Raw genomic sequence first — 7,035 nt, 5'->3', positions numbered from 1 at the left:
TCATTATCTTAATTTTTTGCTGTCTAAGGTCCTCATTGTCCTTTTTTGGGGGACCTGAGGAAAATTGGGATATTTTTCAGTCTTAAGAAAGCAATCTGCATATTTGTTGTCCAGTTTCTGTAAGCTGAGAAAGTTTAGGATTTAAATGAAGTCTTGGCTGACACAGTCTGTGATGGTGAATGATCTAGCTAGCCATTTAGAAATTGTACCAGATGCAGATTTTTGAGGAAACAGCATTGAAGCAGCTAGAGGTAGGATTAAGAAGGATGCTGGAATAAATAAGTCTCAGTGTGTCAGAGTCTCAGTATCCTTTTCAGTGTCCTTGAAGATGAATCTTGTCAGGGCTATTTTAACTTTATTGGTGTCTATAAACATATAAACCTCTACAACAACATACACTTTTTTCAATTATATATGTATGTGTGCACAGATTGGTTTAAGATGATTCCCTTCTCTCTATTTGAGCAGGTATCTATGCCTATTAAAAGGATGGCATGATAAGTTCTAGGGATTCTTTAGTCAACAAGACTTATTGGCTAAGCATAACTGAAGAGTTGCTCCCATGTAGAGGGATCAGTGTATATTTTATCTTTTTTTTGTTGGTCTTCTTTATTTTTTTAATGTCTGCATTCAAGATCTTCAGGGAATCTCCCCATGTTAAATCTGATTTTTATCAATTTGGAAGGAACCCAGAGGAAAAGAAAAACTCTGGGTTCCTTACAAATTGATAAAAATCAGATTTATTGTATTAAACAAATACAAAACCTCTGCCTCAGTGTAACACATTTCTTTTCCTCTATTCTAAAGTTAGAATATCCTTAATAGAAACAGACTGATTTAGCTCAGCAGTGTTTTGCCTGTGATCCAATGTCTCCCAGCAGCTGTTTTGTTGTTGTTGTTCATTAACATTCAAAAAATTTAAAGTTAGCAAAGCACTATGTAATCTATCTCTGTGAGATCCCATGCTCTGCTTTTGTTCTTTTATAATTGCTTGACCTGTAAGATATATCTGTAATACGTTTTATGTCATAATGTCTAAAAAATGTTGTATTTTAATGGATACATCATATGTTGAAGCACCATCTTCAGTCTGCAAAGGCATTTCCAAGATATCCATCACTTCTAATAAATGTGCAAATTCACAATAAGCCTTTTCAGAACTTAAAGCAGAAACCCATTGAAATTCTGAATGTGTATCAATAGTATGGTGTATCAACATGTGTCTATACCTCAATTTTCCAAACTCTACAAAAATGAAACATATTATCTATTGTATGACATTGTTCTAAGATAGAACTAAACATAATTTGTACTTTTTTTTTTTTTTGGTTTTTCGAGACAGGGTTTCTCTGTGCTCTTATTTCAATATATTGCATCTCTATAGGTTTCCATTGTAATTTCTCAAGCCTTTGTGGATTTTTCTCATCTAGAGTTACCTTTTTTTTGCTGTTATTTTAGATTCTAGATTGGATTCTTCTGGAGGTCTTTTATTTTGATTTAAAGAATCCTCTAACCTCTGTTCTATGGTCTTCAATCTCGGATTCCATCTTTCAGCCTCTCCTTATCTAAGTGTTTTATTCTGATTTCTCTTAAAAAGATATAAAGTATCTTTTTAATATAAAAATATAAAATATATTATATTAGATATAACCTGTTATATCTAATATAATATAAAATATATCAAATTATAATTTTATTGAAAAACAATTATCTGTATGCTGATAAGTAAAAGAAAGTCATATGGGATCCAGGTGCATTGTGTGATTGCATTTTCCATTTTAACAGAGAAAATATTTTTATTTATGATCTCTAACTCTACTCTCTCCTTAAGGATTTCACTTTTTAGTTTTCAAAATAAACATTTCTTCCTATGATTTTTTAATACCCAGTTTCTTTTCTCATTATTTTCAAATTTAATACCTTACTAGTTCTTAAGTTTAGGGATTCTCAGTCCCGCCGTAGCTTGGGAAAACATTCCTTTTATCCTTCTATACATCTGCAGGCTCCTCAAGTCAACAACAGATGTGCCTATGGTTGCTAAGTCTACCTCTCAGCTTGGTGAAGCAGGCTGCCCTTGCCAGTTCACTAAAGCTGTGGCTGGAGAGAGACCATGGTGCAGCTCTAGCAGCTAAGTTAATTTCTGGGCCTTCGCTCGCCCCAGCAGCTAGCCATGCAGAACCATGGTGGGTCAGTGGCCTGCACTCGTGAAGTAAGCCTCTCCACAGTTTCCTGCTCCAAGCCTAGATTCTACCTCCACATTCAGTGTGCCATTTGTAACTGCATGCTTTTCCACTCAAGCCTCAATTCCCAAAATGACAACTCTGAGACTTATTATTTATGAATAGATGCCTAGTCTATAAGATTAGGCTTGTTTCCCGACTAGCTTGTAACTTAATTACTTCATTTATTCTATTCTATCATTATCACATGGCTGGTTACCTCTCTTCAGCTTCATGCATCTCTCTCCTCAAGAGTTCTGGATAAATCTCTTCCCTGGACCTGACTCTATCCCAAAGTTCCTCTCTCCCTACCAGAACTACCTACTTCCTGCCATCAGCTTTTATTGACAAGTGTTGCTTCCATATAGTACACAAGAGATTATCTCTACAAAATATTGCTGAAAAGAGAAGATAAAGTCTTCCTGAGGGATGAGCCCACTCACCAATTAACCTATAAGGAATTGCCATCCCTGAAATCATGTACATACAACTAACACTAGATGGACTCAGCAGGATGTATTTATATATTTACTGTATATATGTATTATATTTATATAATAATTTCTAGACTTTATATATTATAATTATATTTATATTATATAATGAATATTTAAATATTTATTGTGTATATATTATATATTTTATAATGTAAAATACATAGTGACAATAATAATCATTGAAAAAGAAGACCAGGAATTGAAGAGTTGTTAAAGAAGGTGTAGGGAGTGGTTCTGATACTGGAAGGTGAAAATGATACAAATATATTTTAACTAAAGTGTTTTTAATACTTGAAATTTTCAAAATAAATGGATGAATTTCTAGATGTGTATGAGCTTTCAAAGTTAAATCAAGATGAAACAAATAATTTAAACAGATTTGAACAAGCAACAAGATTAGGCAGTAATTTAAAATTTCATGAATAATTATTTTTCTGGGGCATGAACCATAGTATGTGCCTGTGTCTTATTTGATAGCTCTATAACTATGAGCATATTGGTGTCACTAGTTAGACTTGATGGCTTATTATTTTTAAAAAGAAGGTGACACGAAGTTAGGAGGTGTATGTGGAAGGACTTAGAGGAAGATACAGGATGAGTATGATCTAAGTACATTGTATAAATGTATGAAATTACCAAAGAATAAATTAAAAACAAAACCCCTGAACCAAAAACCTGCTCATGTAGAGATTGATACAGCACAGAATTCTAACAAACCTTCAAAGAAGAACTAGCACCAATACTTCTCAACTTTTTCTGCAAAATAGAAAAGGATGTAAAACTTCTCTTTTAATGAATCCAGTATTATCCTGATACCAAAACTAGGTAAAGACACAACAATCAAGAAGATTATAAGCCCAATCTCCCTGATGAACACAGACAAAACATTTATTGATAAAATATTTGCAAACCAGTACAGGTGAGATTGCTCAGAAGGCAAAGGTATGTGTCTCTAAGCCCAAAGATCTGAGTTCAATCCCTTTGATCAGCATGGTGGAAGGAGAGAATCAACTCTTGCAAATTGTCCTTTGAGCTCCACAAGACATGTACCTCCCTCCATGCATAGACACACGTAACAAATAAATTCAAAATGAAGTAAAACCTCTGGCAAGTGAAATTCAAAAGTACTTGAGAATAATCAAGATGACATTACTGCAGACATGCAGGGATGGTTAAATATGTAAATCAATAAATGTAAGTCATCAACTCAATGATCTCAAGCATAGAAATTATATGATCATCTCAATAGACACAAAAAAGGCCTTTGACAAAATCTACCATACTTTTCTGATAAGGATGTAATATATCTTAACATAGTAAAGGCTATTGAAAAAAGAAACACATAGCAATTAATCTAATAAAAATATTTGGATATTCACTACATGGATGAATTTTGATGAGCATAAAGCATTTATATCCAATTTTTATTACCCATGACTATTATAAAATCAAATAATATTGGTAACTTTTTCTTCCAGAATGTTTATTTGAAAGGAAATGATCATCAAAATCTATATAACCAATGTTAAATTTCATAGCTTAATGAAACTTTTATGACTCCACTGAATATTGTTTTACATAAACAAGTACCAATTTCATGTTTTATTAAACATTTAACAAGCCCCCAAATATGTTCTCCTCCACTATCCAGCTAACATCTTTCATTGGGTTGCTAGTTGCATGTCTGCCAAGACTGGATACATAAATATATAAATAATAAAAGACATACTCTTAGTCAGAGAGAAATTGTAAGTGAATAAAAATGAAGGCAAGAGACAGGCTGATTTGGTTGGTATCTTGCTCTTCTGTGTGAAGAGTGACGCTCACTCCATTCTGACTTGTTGATAGTTTTACATCTGGACATTTAACTCTTATTTCTACTATCTTTCCCTCTAGACACTGAGCCCTGGCTGTCCTGGAACTCACTCTGTAGACCAGGATGGCCTCGAACTCAGAAATCTGCCCGTCTCTGCCTCCCAAGTGCTAGGATTCAAGGCGTGCGCCACCACCGCCCGGCTTAGACACTGAGTTTTAAAGTCTTAACTTTTTGTTGTTGCTAAAAACTTTTCAGAAGTCCCTCCCCTCGCCATCACACTGACATGAGTGTGGGTCTTCCTGGTCCCCACAGGCTACCTAGTTCTGAGGAAGCATCGAATTCTGGGAACGCCTCACCAATGCTTGCAGTTCTTCGTCCTGAGGAAAACTATTCTCCCTTACATGTTTCTGCTACTGAGATGCTTGGCACAGAGACTGCCTCTCTTCGCCCTTTCCCTGAGGACCTACCTCTTCAAAGCAGCCCTGATTCTTCTACCAATCCCAAACTAAGGCTGTCTAGTCCTGAAGCTGATGAGGGCCCTGAGAAGAAGGAAGAGAACAAGGTCCTCGCCAGGAAGCAGAAGATTCGGACTGTGTTGCCTCGGGCCCAGCTGTGTGCACTCAAGAACAGGTTTCAGAGACAAAGGTACCTCAGCCTCCAGCAGATGCAAGAACTCTCTTCCATTCTGAACCTTAGCTATAAGCAGGTTAAGACCTGGTTCCAAAACCAAAGGATGAAGTGCAAGTGGTGGCAGAAAAACCAATGGATGAAGACTAGCAACAGTCTGATTCAGAAGGACTCAGCACCAGTGGACTATCCCAGCATCCATTGCAGCTATCCCCAGGGCTATCTGGTGAACGCATCTGGAAGCCTTCCAATGTGGGGCAGCCAGACTTGGACCAACCCAACTTGGAGCAACCAGGCCTGGACCACTCAGTCCTGGTGTACTCAAGCCTGTAACAGCCAGACTTGGAACGCTGCTCCTCTCCATAACTTCGGGGAGAACTCTCTGCAGCTTTATGTGCAGCTGCAGCAAAACTTCTCTGCCAGTGACTTGGAGGAGAATTTGGAAGACATTGGGGAAAGCCACATATATTTTAGCATCCCACAAGCCTTGGAATTATTCCTGAACTACTCTGTAAATCCACTAGGGGAAATATGAGGCTTACGCAACAACTGGGCTTAAAGTCAGGGCAAGGTCAGGTTCCTTCCTTCTTCCAAAGATTTTTTTATGTTCTTATTTTTTTAAATTATTATTTGGTTTTTTTTGTTTGTTTGTTTTTTAATTGTTTTGTTTATCAAGACAGGGCTATCTTTGTATAGCCCTGGCTGTCCTGAAACTAGCTCTGTAGACCAGGCTGGCCTCAAACTCGAGAGATCTCCCTACTTACTTTTGCCTCCTGAATGCTGGGAGGTATACCACCACCACCTGACATATTGTTTTCATTTTTATTCTTTTGGTGCCAGAGAGCAAACCTAGGACTTAGAACATGTTGGGCACCAACTCAACCACTGAGCTCTATTTATGACTCTGTGTTGGTGTATTTGTCTTAGTTTTGAACTTGTCCCTTTTTAGTGTTTTGGAGACAGTGGGCTTTGGAGACAGTGCTCAAACACCCTTACCCACATCCACCCACACTAGTCTTTTTTTTAAGAAGTTTGGGTCTTGGTATACACTGTGTGTCATTTTGAGGGGTGAGGTTTAAAGTATATACAAAGTATAAAAAGATTCATTCAGACATAGTGGCTACCCTCAAGGATGAGGCCAAATCTTGAGTTTGAGGGTAGCTCAGATATACAGTAAGTTCAAGACCAGCCTGTACTATGTTTAAATAGTAAGACAGCATCTCAACAAAATAATAAAACTAAAGTCTTAACAAAACAAAAGATTTCCCCTGTTAACGTGCTTTGATTTCCTCCGTGTCTTCGGAGTTCCACCAAGAATAAATTCTGTTAGTATCTGAAGAAAGACATTTATATTTGACTGTGTCATGATGAAACAATGCCAGCTGAACTAGTTTAAGTAAAATAAAACACTAATTTTATCTTTTAAAAAGGCAAAATAAACGTTATTATAAAGAACTATAATTAAAAATTTGCTTTGTTCAAGGTGTTCAGATAAATGGAAGCACAAACAGGTTTTGTGGATGGGCTAGTGTGGGTCCAAATGCAGAAACATTTTCTATCTATGCCCACTGAGACCTTAGTTGCAATGAGCATACCTAATAATCATTTCTTAGTTTCTAAATTCTACCCTTCAGTAAGACTGTTCCATCAGGGACAGTAGAAAAAATACATATAGACACATGGATATATGTACAGAAAGAAAAGCTGGGCTGGTGAGATGGCTCAGCGGGTAAGAGCACTGACTGCTCCTCCGAAGGTCGTGAGTTCAAAATCCCAGCAACCACATGGTGGCTCACAACCACCCATAAAAGGAGGGACACTTCATATTCATCAAAGGTAAGATCTACCAAAATGAACTCTCAATTCTGAACTTCTA

General features: G+C 36.7%; 1 pseudogene; it reads left to right on the top strand.

Moving 5' to 3' along the window:
* The first annotated feature begins 4,815 nt into the window (after positions 1–4,815).
* On the top strand, positions 4,816–5,694 carry LOC116093905 (annotated as a pseudogene).
* Positions 5,695–7,035: the final 1,341 nt, after the last annotated feature.

The sequence above is a fragment of the Mastomys coucha genome, chromosome X (assembly GCF_008632895.1).
Source record: "Mastomys coucha isolate ucsf_1 chromosome X, UCSF_Mcou_1, whole genome shotgun sequence".
Classification (NCBI taxonomy): Eukaryota; Metazoa; Chordata; class Mammalia; order Rodentia; family Muridae; genus Mastomys; species Mastomys coucha.
Note: the sequence above shows the minus strand (reverse complement) of the source record. Positions and strands in the feature narration are given on the sequence as shown.